This window comes from Dama dama, chromosome X (assembly GCF_033118175.1).
Source record: "Dama dama isolate Ldn47 chromosome X, ASM3311817v1, whole genome shotgun sequence".
Taxonomy (NCBI): domain Eukaryota; kingdom Metazoa; phylum Chordata; class Mammalia; order Artiodactyla; family Cervidae; genus Dama; species Dama dama.
The window spans coordinates 86493368-86506551 of NC_083714.1; the positions used below are offsets into that span (position 1 = coordinate 86493368).

General features: G+C 36.2%; 1 protein-coding gene across 2 annotated transcripts in view; it reads left to right on the forward strand.

Annotated features, from left to right (window-relative positions):
- ZDHHC15 (zinc finger DHHC-type palmitoyltransferase 15) overlaps positions 1-10894 on the forward strand; it is a 135073-nt gene extending 124179 nt beyond the window's left edge. The window contains exon 12 of one of the 2 annotated variants that reach the window (XM_061136366.1): positions 6438-10893. The gene's annotated coding sequence lies outside the window, so the exon portion shown is untranslated. Of the gene's footprint in view, positions 1-6437 lie in introns of both variants that reach the window. The other variant, XM_061136367.1, reaches the window with a different exon arrangement.
- The last annotated feature ends 2290 nt before the right edge of the window (positions 10895-13184 follow it).

The following is a 13184-nucleotide window of genomic DNA, read 5'->3' on the forward strand; positions in this document are numbered from 1 at the left end:
CAGCATTTATTGTCTGTAGACTTTTGGATAGCAGCCATCCTGACTGGCGTGTAATGGTACCTCATTGTGGTTTTGATTTGCATTTCTCTAATAATGAGTGATGTTGAGCAGCTTTTCATGTGTTTGTTAGCCATCTGTATGTCTTCTTTGGAGAAATGTCTGTTTAGTTCTTTGGCCCATTTTTTGATTGGGTCATTTAATTTTCTGGAATTGAGCTGCAGGAGTTGCTTGTATATTTTTGAGATTAATCCTTTGTCTGTTTCTTCATTTGCTATTATTTTCTCCCATTCTGAAGGCTGTCTTTTCACCTTGCTTATAGTTTCCCTTGTTGTGCAAAAGCTTTTAAGTTTCATTAGGTCCCATTTGTTCATTTTTGCTTTTATTTCCATTATTCTGGGAGGTGGGTCATAGAGGATCTTGCTGTGATTTATGTCGGAGTGTGTTTTGCCTATGTTCTCCTCTAGGAGTTTTATAGTTTTTGGTCTTACATTTAGATCTTTAATTCATTTTGAGTTTATTTTTGTGTATGGTGTTAGAAAGTGTTCTTGTTTCATTCTTTTACAAGTGGTTGACCACTTTTCCCAGCACCACTTGTTAAAGAGGTTGTCTTTTTTCCACTGTATATTCTTGCCTCCTTTGTCAAAGATAAGGTGTCCATAGGTGCATGGATTTATCTCTGGGCTTTCTATTTTGTTCCATTGATCTGTGTTTCTGTCTTTGTGCCAGTACCATACTGTTTTGATGACTGTGGCTTTTAGTAGAGCCTGAAGTCAGGCAGGTTGATTCTTCCAGTTCCATTCTTCTTTCTCAAGATTGTTTTGGCTATTCAAGTTTTTTTGTATTTCCATACAAATTGTGAAATTATTTGTTCTAGTTCTGTGAAGAATACCGTTGGTAGCTTGATAGGGCTTGCATTAAATCTATAGATTCCTTTGGGTAGTATACTCATTTTTACAATGTTGATTCTTCCAATCCATGAACATGGTATATTTCTCCATCTGTTTGTGTCATCCTTGATTTCTTTTATCAGTGTTTTATAGTTTTCTATGTATAGGTCTTTTAAGTAGATATACATCTAAGTATTTTATTCTTTTCATTGCAATGGTGAATGGAATTGTTTCCTTAATTTCTCTTTCTGTTTTCTCATTGTTAGTGTATAGGAATGCAAGGGATTTCTGTGTGTTAATTTTATATCCTGCAACTTTACTATATCACTGATTAGCTCTAGTAATTTTCTGGTAGAGTCTTTAGGGTTTTCTATGTAGAAGATCGTGTCATCTGCAAAACAGTGAGAGTTTCACTTCTTCTTTTCCTATCTGGATTCCTTTTATTTCTTTTTCTGCTCTGATTGTTGTGGCCAAAACTTCCAAAACTATGTTGAATAATAGTGGTGAGAGTGGGCACCCTTGTCTTGTTGCTGACTTTAGGGTAAATGCTTTCAATATTTCACCATTGAGGGTAATGCTTGCTGTGGGTTTGTCATATATAGCTTTTATTATGTTGAGGTATGTTCCTTCTATTCCTGCTTTCTGGAGAGTTTTTATCATAACTGGATGTTGAATTTTGTCAAAGGCTTTTTCTGCATCTATTGAGATAATCATATGGATTTTATCTTTTGATTTATTAATGTGGTGTATTACATTGATTGATTTGCGGATATTAAAGAATCCTTGCATTCCTGGGATAAAGCCCACTTGGTCATGGTGTATGATCTTTTTAATATGTTGTTGGATTCTGTTTGCTAGAATTTTGTTAAGGATTTTTGCATCTATGTTCATCAGTGATATTGGCCTGTAGTTTTCTTTTTTTGTGGCATCTCTTTCTGGTTTTGGTATTATGGTGATGGTGGCCTCATAGAATGAGTTTGGAAGTTTGCCTTCTTCTGCAATTTTCTGGAAGAGTTTGAGTAAGATAGGTGTTAGCTCTTCTCTAAATTTTTGGTAGAATTCAGCTGTGAAGCCATCTGGTCCTGGGCTTTTGTTTGCTGGAAGATTTCTGATTACAGTTTCGATTTCTGTGCTTGTGATGGGTCTGTTAAGATTTTCTATTTCTTCCTGGTTCAGTTTTGGAAAGTTATACTTTTCTAAGAATTTGTCCATTTCTTCCAAGTTGTCCATTTTATTGGCATAGAGCTGCTGGTGTTTGTCTCTTATGATCCTTTGTATTTCAGTGTTGTCTGTTGTGATCTCTCCATTTTCATTTCTAATTTTGTTGATTTGGTTTTTCTCCCTTTGTTTCTTAATGAGTCTTGCTAACGGTTTGTCAATTTTGTTTATCTTCTCAAAAAACCAGCTTTTAGCTTTGCTGATTTTTGCTATGGTCTCTTTTGTTTATTTGCATTTATTTCTGCCCTAATTTTTAGGATTTCTTTCCTTCTACTAACCTTGAGGTTCTTCATTTCTTCCTTCTCTAGTTGCTTTAGGTGTAGAGTTAGGTTATTTATTTGACTTTTTTCTTGTTTCTTGAGGTAAGCCTGTATTGCTATGAACCTTCCCCTTAGCACTGCTTTTATAGTGTCCCATAGGTTTTGGGTTGTTGTGTTTTTATTTTCATTTGTTTCTATGCATATTTTGATTTCTTATTTTTTAATTTCTTCTATGATTTGTTGGTTATTCACAAGCGTGTTATTTAGCCTCCATATGTTTGGATTTTTAATAGTTTTTTTTCCCTGTAATTGAGATATAATCTTACTGCATTGTGGTCAGAAAAGATGACTGCAATGACTTAAATTTTTTTGAATTTACCAAGGCTAGATTTATGGCCCAGGATGTGATCTATTCTGGAGAAGGTTCCATGTGCATCTGAGAAAAAGGCGAAATTGATTGTTTTGGGGTGAAATGTCCTATAGATATCAGTTAGGTCTAGCAGGTCCATTGTGTCATTTAAAGTTTGTGTTTCCTTGTTAATTTTCTGTTTAGTTGATCTATCCATAGGTGTGAGTGGGGTATTAAAGTCTCCCACTATTATTGTGTTATTGTTAATTTCCCCTTTCATACTCGTTACCATTTGCCTTGCATATTGCAGTGCTCCTATGTTGGGTGCATATATATTTATAATTGTTATATTTTCTTCTTGGATTAATCCTTTGATCATTATATAATGTCCTTGTTTGTCTCTTTTCACACCCTTTATTTTAAAGTCTATTTTATCTGATATGAACATTGCGACTCCTGCTTTCTTTCGGTCTCCGTTTGTGTGAAATATTTTTTCCAACCCTTCATTTTCAGTCTGTATGTGTCCCTTGCTTTGAGGTGGGTCTCTTGTAGACAGCATATATAGGGGTCTTGTTTTTTTTATCCAATCAGCCAGTCTTTGTCTTTTGGTTGTGGCATTCAACCCATTTACATTTAAGGTAATTATTGATAGGTATGGTCCCGTTGCCATTTACTTTATTGTTTTGGATTCGTGTTTGTATAACCTTTCTGTGTTTCCTGTCTAGAGAAGATCCTTTAGCATTTGTTGAAGAGCTGGTTTGGTGGTGCTGAATTCTCTCAGCTTTTGCTTGTCTGTAAAGCTTTTAAATTCTCCTTCATATCTGAATGAGATCCTTGCTGGGTACAGTAATCTGGGTTGTAGGTTGTTCTCTTTCATTACTCTAAGTATGTTCTGCCATTCCCTTCTGACCTGAAGAGTGTCTATTAATAGATCAGCTGTTATCCTTATGGGATTCCCTTTGTGTGTTATTTGTTGTTTCTCCCTTGCTGCTTTTAATATTTGTTCTTTGTGTTTGATCTTTGTTAATTTGATTAATATGTGTCTTGGGGTGTTTGGCCTTGGGTTTATCCTGTTTGGGACTCTCAGTTTCTTGGACCTGTGTGACTATTTCCTTCCCCATTTTAGGGAAGTTTTCAGCTATTATCTCCTCGAGTATTATCTCATGGCCTTCCTTTTTGTCTTCTTCTTCTGGGACTCCTTTGATTCGAATGTTGGGACGTTTCACATTGTCCCAGAGGTCCTTGAGGTTGTCCTCATTTCTTTTGATTCTTTTTTCTTTTTTCCTCTCTGCTTCATTTATTTCCACCATTTTATCTTCTACCTCACTTATCCTATCTTCTGCCTCCGTTATTCTACTGTTGGTTCCCTCCAGAGTGTTTTTGATCTCATTTATTGCATTATTCATTTTTAATTGACTCTTTTTTATTTCTTCTAGGTCCTTGTTAAACAATTCTTGCATCTTCTCAATCCTTGTCTCCAGGCTATTTATCTGTAACTCCATTTTGTTTTCAAGATTTTGGATCATTTTTGTTATCATTATTCTAAATTCTTTTCCAGGTAGATTCCCTATCTCCTCCTCTTTTGTTTGGCTTGGTGAGCATTTTTCGTGTTCCTTTACCTGCTGGATATTTCTCTGCCTTTTCATCTTGTTTAGATTGCTGTGTTTTGGTGGCCTTTCTGTATTCTGGCGGTCTGTGGTTCCTTTTTATTGTGGAGGTTTCTCCCAGTGGGTGGGGTTGGACGAATGGCTTGTCAAGGTTTCCTGGTTAGGGAAGCTTGTGTTGATGTTCCAGTGTATCGAGCTGGATTTCTTCTCTCTGGCATGCAGTGGAGTGTCTAGTAGTGAGTTTTGAGATGGGTCTATGTGTTTCGTGTGACTTTGGGCAGCCTGTATGTTGACGCTCACGGCTATGTTCCTGCGTTGTTGGAGAATTTGTGTGGTATGTCTTGCTCTGGAACTTATTGGCTCTTGGATGGTGGTTGATTTCAGTGTAGGTATGGAGGCTTTTGAATGATCTCTTATTACTTAATGTTCCCTGTAGTCAGGAGTTCTCTGGTGTTCTCAGGTTTTGAGCTTAAGTCTCCTGCCTCTGGATTTCAGTCTTATTTTCCAGTAGCCTCGAGACTTCTCCAACTATACAGTGCTGCTAATAAAACTTCTAGGTTAATGGTGAAAAGATTCTCCACAGTGAGGGACAGCCAGAGAGGTTCACAGAGTTACATGAGGAAGAGGAGAGGGAGGAAGGAGATAGAGATGAGCAGAAGGAGAAAAAGGGGGACTCAAGAGGAGAGAGACAGATCTACACAGTACTCTGTTCCCTAAGTGTTCTCCATAGCCCAGAACATCCACAGAGATTCACAGAATTGGATTGAGAAGAGAGGGGGGAGGGAGGAAATATAGGTGATTTGGGGGAGAAAAAAGGAGAGTCAAAAGGGGGAAGGAGTAAACATCACACTCCTGAGTAAAAATGCATACTGAATATTGGATTCTTATATGTCCAAAATTGATATCAAATACTGAAAAACAAAGAATAAAAATCTAGAATAGAGGTTAGACTCCTAAAAATACAATATTAAAAACAAAAACACAAAAAATATAAGAAATATATATGAAGTTCACTTTAAAAATAGGGTCTTTTTTTTTGCAAGGTTATAGTGTGTTATGAAAATGAATATTAAGGAGTAATAGAGGACTTTAAAAAAAATAAAAGAAAAAAAATTTTAATTAAAAAAAATTTTAATAAAAAAATAGTAAAAATATATATCTAGGAATTTCTCTGGAGCTGTTGTGGGCAGTGTGGGTTCGGTTCAGTTTCAGATAGCTCCTTGTTCCAGCTTACACTGGAAGTTTTGAATTCTCCTTTTTTCACTAATGCTGCAAGTAATTTTCCATTATATCAAGGTACTTTTGTTTATTTAACCAATTCTCTGCTGTCCAACCTTAAGATTTTATTCAAATTTTCACTATTATGAGTAAGGTTGCCAATAATATCTTTGAACATAAATCTTTTCCTTCATTTATAATCATTTTCTTTTTGCATGTTGGTTATACATTTTTATATTTTAAATTAAGTTCTTTATTTTAATTGAAGGCTAATTACTTTACAGTATTGTGGTGGTATGATAGGATCCTAGAAGCAAAACTACTGGTGTGAACTTTTTAAAAGACTGTTAATATATGTGACCAGATTGTTTTCCAGAGGGCTTATACTAATAATAGCTGCTTGAGTATGCCAGACATTGTTTTGGTAGATTTTGTTATGCTTGTTTTACAGATGAAGAAATTAATTTGTCCAGAATTATAGAGATAGTAAATGGCAAAGTTAAAATTCAAATATCAGATTGTGCAATTTCAAAGCTTATGTTATTTCTTGAGAATTTCAAAAATAAATATTTTTACATTATCAAATTATGTATATGTACTAGAGAAAATGTGGAAAATATTAGAGAAAATGAAAATAAATTACTCATGAATTCACCACTTTCAATAGCTTTTAGTGTATTTCATCTGTCTTTTGTTCCAGATAAAAATTCTGGATTAAAATAGCATTGTATATATAATTTTACATCCTGCTTTTTTCACTTAACATTTTTCAATGCTGACTCATACTCTTCAACAACATAATTTTAACGGTTGTATATTATTGTCAATGGATGTTACCATGTGAATATTTACACTAGTTCAGCTCACTTGTGAACTTTTTTTTTTTTTTCATTCCCAGGACCTTCCATCTCCAATGAAGTTTACAGAGTTCAGTGTTGGAAACCATTCTGATCTTCAAAATAAGTCACCACGGCAGATTGAAACTTCTCAATTTGAAAGCATCCCATCAAATACTTGCTGTACAGATAGATGTTTCAGAACTTATAAGTTATTTAATTTAGTAGCTGAACTCATCAATCTGGTAGCAATTAATTCAAGACAGTCTTCCTCTACTTCTTCCTGCATTTCCTCTCCTCCCCTCAGTGAAAGCCTAAATGTATGTATTTATCTTTCCAGAGGCTCTTTTCATTCCTCTTGTCAGGTAAAGGGGAACTCAAAAGACTCCCTTGGAGTCTTTAACTCTCCTAGAAAGACCGCTAATCATATCTATAGGTCTTTGTTTTGTTGAGGGGAATCAGACAAGTTTGATGCTTGTGCACATATGCATTTATAAGCATACATGTGCAACAATTTATACAAAATTCTGCTGCTGTGTTGTGAAAATTGAGGTTTAAAATAATCTGAAGCTTTTCATTCAATCATATCTTTTTCCTAAATAGCAATCTAAATATTTGCTGACCTGTGAACACCTTTTCCTATATCAAGTACCTAAAATTTAAGAGGGTGATTCAACACTGTGATCAAGGTCTGTGAATTGGGAATTGAACAATGTAAAACCTGATCTCTGTCATAGATGTGTGGTGTTCCTGAAAGCGCCACAGCTAATAGAGATCAGATCAGATTTCCATGTTATTTAACATAATGATTAGAGTTTTAAAGACTTTTAATGCCAGAGTGTGGGAAAATTCTCCAATAACTTTTATTCTTTTCTTTGCTACCTAGCTTTATTTTAACCTTCACGAATTACTCTTATGATGAAAGAAAAACTATAAGCTCAAGTTATGGACCATTGGTTTTGTTAAGGGGTTTAAGGATGATTTTCAGGTTTAATTACAATACTGTTAACAAGGGCAAAATTTCATATTTGAAATTAGCTTAAGGATTAGCACTGAAGATTTTCTTTTTCACAACAGGAATTAGTGCACAAATAGAGAAAAATCCACTAGTAATATATCCTTTCTCTTTTTTCTTTCCTTCTTTTTTTTTGTTTAGTTTCAATAGTAGTGCAGCCATTAAGATAGTTTACAGCCATTTCCCAGTTTATTTATAACAAGCCTTTCTTTTAGTTCTAGTTCCTGAATCAATAAGTATGGACAGTAACGCTGCTTCTCTATCATAATAATAATATCTAAGAGTATTGACGGTTTTCATTTCTCAGTCAGTGCCATAGTGCACAGCTGCTAACAATAGAAGTTCCAACTCTTACAGAGATCAGTAAGTTAGAAGCACAGTACTGATAACAAGTTGTTGAAATCCTAGAGGGGTTAGGTTTGCTAAAGTATTCTCTGAAACCTTTTTGAGTAAAAAAGAGTTGCCTGCCACAAACAATTCAGTGTTCAGGCTCCAGTGGAGCTGTGAATGTGCACAGTCCAGCTACTTAAAGCAATGAAAAACCCATTCATTTGAATTCTCTAGGTAATTCTGGTCAAAAGACTTTCAGCATTAATTAAATGGATTGTGGCCATCATTTCACCTGAGAGAATACTATACATGACTAAATCTATTAGTGACAGGGACTGTTATTCAAACTCCAATGGCAAGAACCAGCCTAGAAGACTCTACACACTGAGTTTCATGATAAAATCATATATGTTCAGATGAGATTTTCCCCCTTCCTCTTTCCCTTCAAAACACTCTCTTGTTTGGGTGTATCTTGAAAACTTATTGATCATCCACATGATATTGTGTTTGACAAGCCTTGCCTTATATTCATGTAGAAATGCACCTTTCCTAAAAGTAGGACTGTTGCTTACTCCAAAGCCAGTAGGCCTCAAAGCAATCTATCCAGTCCATCATCTTCTGCCAAGAGTTTAGGCAGAACAGCTGCTAACTGATTCAAAGCCAGGAAGGAATCAATAACTTATTTAATGAATAGAGTGTATCAGCACTCATAGAAATCAGGTCATAAAAGACAATGTCAGGGAACTATGAGAAAGCACTGGAAGGGTAAAGCTCAGGAAAACTGTAATGCAAAGATGATTGTTTAATGTCTTACAGACTTACACTGTCTTCGAAAGGCCAAATAAAGCAGGGTTTTACCTGGGGACTTAGGGAAATAAAGAAACCCTATTCCTATCTCTGAACCTTTGTTCCATTAGTTTATAGACTCTGATACTGTCTTCATTATAGGTCATTGTGTATTGATTTCTGTACCTAAACACCCCCCCCACAGTTGGTTGATTATTTATAAAGAAAACAGAGGGGTTTGTTTGATAATTAGCATACCCTGATCTGGCTCCTTTGCTTGCCTTTCCTTGGGGCAATTTCCAATAACCTCTGTGGGAATCTCATCCCCCAGTCTTTAGTAGCCATCTTCCCCATTTTCAAAACAAAGATGCTCATTGTTAGGCATACAGGTGAAAGGTGCTATGTAATTCCCCAGTGCTCTTATATATCTTTCATTGCAGGGGTAGAATTAAATGTTTAACCAGAACAGTATTTCTAAACAAATCAGTGTGCTTGATTCTTTCTTCCTTACTCTCATTGATGATTTGTTCTTGCAGAGCTTAGAGTACTTTATTAATGTTATTCTATTCATTCTAACAATGTCCTTGGAAAGAGGCAGAATAGAAATTATTTTCCTCGTGGTACAAACCTGAAAAATTAAGGGCAAAAGAAATGAAGCACCCTCCAAAACACATAGCTGTCTGGGACAGAACTCACAGTTGCCATGTCCAGTGCACTGTTAAAGTGACTTGGCTTCCCAGTACTGGAATAAACATGGAGCAGCTTAGAACATTGAGAGCAACTAGGGCAGGACCACATTTCTGAAGAGTCTTTTCCCAAAATCTAAAAGTATGCAGTTTGTACAATTCTTATTTTCTATATGATATAAATGTATTTTGTGCCTCTTTCCCCTTCTGGCACCATATGACACATTTATTTCACACTATGTGGCATCAGCCCAGGTCATTTTGCCCTCTTGCACCCATAGAGCCAATTTTCAGGCCCGTCTTTTCCAGAGAGAAGAAAGTGCTATGTGCTTCCTCATGTTTATGCCAAATTACACAAAGTGTAGATATTGAGATTAATGAAGATTTAAGCATAATCCAAGTAAGTATAAGAATATTGACTATACATTATTTAAATGTGCATCTGGAATTTAATGTGGCCCAAATTCATAAGAATTAATAAGTCATGCAAAGCCTATCCCTTTCACATATCATCATATACATATATATCTATACATATTTACACACTCGCAGTGCCCCCAAAGCAGGCTGCCTGGTCATTAGGAGCAGATTCTTTAAAGGAATGAGTCTCTGTCCTCTTCCTTTACAAAAAAGTCCAATAGTCACAGCAAGTGAAGAATATTCCATTCATACATTCTAGAACTTCTGCTCCTGGAGTAATTAAGGTACTCAGTTGGCACCAAAGACCTGTTCTTTGCCTCTATAAATCACCAAAGGCACATGACAAGATTGTTAGACCTTTCCACAAGTCTCATGTTCTTAGAAAATTCATGAGTTCCATCCAATCAGTAGAAAATTGTTTATGAGGTATAGTACATCTGCATTTTTTTAACCAAAGCTGTAATGTACCATATTAAATTGTAGTCTTTTGCATGCAGGTATTATGTAATATAATAATGAACGGATGGCTCCTAATAGCATGCAACCCATGACTGTTTACTTCCCTAGAAGGGCTAGGGCTGTGTACCACACAGTGTCCAAAACTATTAAATGCATTCTTTGTAACAGCCTGATATACGAGCCATCAGCAGATTGAGTTAGACATGAATGTAATGTATTAGGAAATAGATTCTTAGTAGGGTATGGTGTTAAAGGGAAAAAAAAACAGTAAGATAAGATGCATTTAAGAAATAATGACTGTCATCCTGCTGGCTAAACCAACAAAGGGACACAACAGGAAAGCTGGTCCTGGGTATTGGTGATATATGAAATGGATTGGACAGCCAGAAAAAGAAAAGCACTGGAGACTTCAGCAGTTAAGCTCAAGTTGCCAATTTGCTACAAATCCTTTTTTCCACCAATCTGCTCTAAGTAATTATATATAATCTTTAAACTATGTGTCTTGCTATAGAAATACCCACAAATACTGACCAGCTTTATCTTCCTAAGTCCTTTATTAAAAGCATATACATAAAATTATCACTTCTTTTGTATATTATGGTGTTGTTAAAGTGGCGGTAAAACTGAAAATTTCAGACCACTTTGATGTACTTCTCATTTCATGAATGTAATAGTAGAGTTTATTCACTCCCAAGTTGATTGGTATGTGTGTGTCAACTTAAAAAAATGCACAATGTGAGAGTCATGAGTTAAGTTTTATTTGGGGTAAAATGAGGATTGCATCCCAGGAGACAGTACCTCAGATAGCTCTGAGAAACTGCCCCAGAGGCAGCAGGGAGGTCAGTATGTGTGTGATTTTGGTAATGGGGGAATATATGCAATCAAGCACATATTTTTCCAAAAGGTTTCTGCTAGTCTGGTGAAGTTTTCTACTAGTCACGAGAAACAGTCATCATCATGCAGGATTTTAGTGCTTTTCTAGATATGAGGAAATAAAAGAAATGGGCTCATAAAATTGGCTCCTGAAAATATCTATCTGAAGACCTGTCTATCCAGTTTTCCCAAAGCACAGAGTAGCTCATTTCTGTGATCCATCATGTACTCCTTTTAGGGTGTGTTGAAGGTCAGCAGCTGAAACAACACATGATTTAATCCTTGTAGAGAAAGTGCCCATGGCAAGTACCAATTTGAAGTTGACAGGGCCCCCTCATGGTAATAAATTTGATACTTTGGGAGGCATTTCATGATCATTTCACACCCATTGTACTAGTCAGTCTCATTCCTAGGTATGGTGAAGGTTTTGCTGATAGGCCAGTAAATGTGCTGTTACTAGACTAGGTCTATCCAAGTAATCAAAGAGCTCCGGACCAGCTGTCTAACTCAATCTATTATGGTCCAGAAAAACTTCCCTCTTGTATCTTCCCATAGCTAGATTTACACTACTACAATCATTGATCGCATGCAGGTCTATATATTTGATCAACTGCTTCGAGTCATCTAGTCATCATTATTTTCATCAGAGGTTCAGTCACACATTTGGTAATGCAAGAAACAATAATCTTGTAAAATAGGCAAAGTCTAAATAACATAGCTAGCAGTATTATCAAAGTCATGAATAAGAATTAGCCCAAGAAATTCCATTAGGTATAGCCCTGTATATTCTCAGGTCACTTGAAAGTCTGTCCTGTAAGAATATTTATCTTTCTGGGAAATTATATATTGCCAATTTATCCATGCAAAGATTGGCACAATAATGAACAGAAAAGGTATGGGCCTAACAGGAGCAGAAGATACTAAGAAGAGGTGGCAGGATTACACAAAAGAACTATACAAAAGAGATCTTAATGACCCAGATAACCACTATGGTGTGATCACTCACCTGCAGTGAGACATCCTGGAGTACAAAGTCAAGTGGGCCTTAGGAAGCACTACGACAAACAAAGCTAGTGGAGGTGATGGAATTCCAGTTGAGCTGTTTCAAATCCTAAAAGATAATGCTGTTACAGTGCTGCACTCAATATACCAGCAAATTTGAAAAACTCGGCAGTGGCCATAGGACTGGAAAAGGTCAGTTTTCATTCCAATCCCAAAGAAAGGCAATGCCAAAGAGTGTTCAAATGACTGCACAATTGCACCCATTTCACATGCTAGCAAGGTAATGCTCAAAATCCTACAAGCTAGGCTTCAACAGTACATGAGCCAAGAAATTCCAGATGTACAAGCTGGATTTAGAAAAGGCAGAGGAACCAGAGATCAAATTGTCAACATCCACTGGATCATAGAAAAAGCAAGAGAATTCAAGAAAAACATCTACTGCTTCATTGACTATACTAAAGCCTTTGACTATGTGGATCACAACAAACTGTGGAAAACTCTTAAAGAGATGGGAATACCAGACCACCTTACCTGTTTCCTGAGAAACCTGTATGCAAGTCAAGAAGAAATGTTAGAACCAGACATGGAACAATGGACTAGTTCCAAATTGGGAAAGGAGTATGTCAAGGCCGTATATTGTCACTCTGCTTATTTAACTTATATACAAGTACACCATGCAAAATATTGAGCTGGATGAAGCACAAGCTGGAATCAAGATTGCCAGGAGAAATATCAGTAACCTCAGATATGCAGATGACACTACCCTTATGGCAGAAAGTTAAGAGGAACTAAAGAACCTCTTGATGAAAGTGAAAGAAGAGAGTGAAAAAGCTGGCTTAAAACTCAACATTCAAAAAACGAAGATCATGGTATCTGATCCCATCACTTCATGGCAAATAGATGGAGAAACAACATAAACAATGACAGACTTTATTTCCTGGGGCTCCAAAATCACTGTGGACAGTGACTGCAGCCATGAAATTAAAGACGCTTGCTCCTATGACAAACCTAGACAGTGTATTAAAAAATCAGAGACATTACTTGGCCAACAAAGGCCCATCCAGTCAAAGCTATGATTTTTCCAGTAGTCATGTATGAATGTGAGAGTTGGACCATAAAGAAGGCTGAGTGCCAAAGAATTGATACTTCTGAACTGTGGTGTTGGAGAAGACTGTTAAGAGTCCCTTAGACAGCTAGGAGATCCAACCAGTCAATCCTAAAGGAAATCAGTCCTGAAT